This window comes from Cebus imitator, unplaced genomic scaffold (assembly GCF_001604975.1).
Source record: "Cebus imitator isolate Cc_AM_T3 unplaced genomic scaffold, Cebus_imitator-1.0 Scaffold221, whole genome shotgun sequence".
NCBI lineage: Eukaryota > Metazoa > Chordata > Mammalia > Primates > Cebidae > Cebus > Cebus imitator.
The window spans coordinates 1,755,430-1,756,160 of NW_016107536.1; the positions used below are offsets into that span (position 1 = coordinate 1,755,430).

At 39.8% G+C, this 731-nt stretch overlaps 1 non-coding gene across 1 annotated transcript; it reads right to left on the bottom strand.

Annotated features, from left to right (window-relative positions):
* Positions 1-206: 206 nt before the first annotated feature.
* LOC119466714 lies at positions 207-336 on the bottom strand. Its single transcript, XR_005195179.1, has one exon. It is a non-coding gene; the product is annotated as a small nucleolar RNA SNORA67 (small nucleolar RNA).
* Between the last annotated feature and the right edge of the window lie 395 nt (positions 337-731).

A 731-nucleotide genomic window follows, 5' to 3' on the forward strand; every position in this document is an offset into this window, starting at 1 on the left:
CAGAGCAAGAAAAGAGCACCCTTATGGCCAAACTGTTTACCTCAACCGATTCTGTGGATATAGTTTTTTCTTATTGGTGGAAAGGTCATAGTTAATGACTAAAGAAACCTGCTGCACACCAATGCCTCAGGCCTATGTCAAGAAAGACAACTCTTCAGCATGTACATGAGAGGACAATCTATCCCTAAGGGAACAGACTTAGGTGTCCATGTAGGCAGCCAAGGAAGACAGAAAATAAGCATCCCGTGTTCCTCAGGCATGCTAGATTCTGTTCCAAGTTACTACTTTCCTGAGAGAGGCACTGGATGTTTCCTTGAAGAGGGAATCCCCTTGGATTGTTGATATTTTTTGACTTTCAGTCATTTAAAACCCAGCTTTACACACACTTTTCAATTTTGTTGTTGTGAGGGAATATTCATCAAGGTTCTATTTGTTTGCTTAATCTAACTTTTCGATATTTAAACATATGGTACTTGGGCCTTGATGTATACTCCTTTCCTAGGCAACTTATAGTGCTAACTATTCTCTTAGATCTAAGCCCAGAATTGAAGCCTACTGAGATTACCTGAGCCCTTCATTGTGTTCATGTCTTCCTTCCCCTGTCACTCACTCCTCCTCTAAACTGCAATAGCAAAGCAAAGATCATGGAGGAGTAATGTATGATTTATGTTCTAGCAATCTATGGTTGAGATAGAAAATAGCAAGATGTTCTTTACATAATCAAGTGCTTG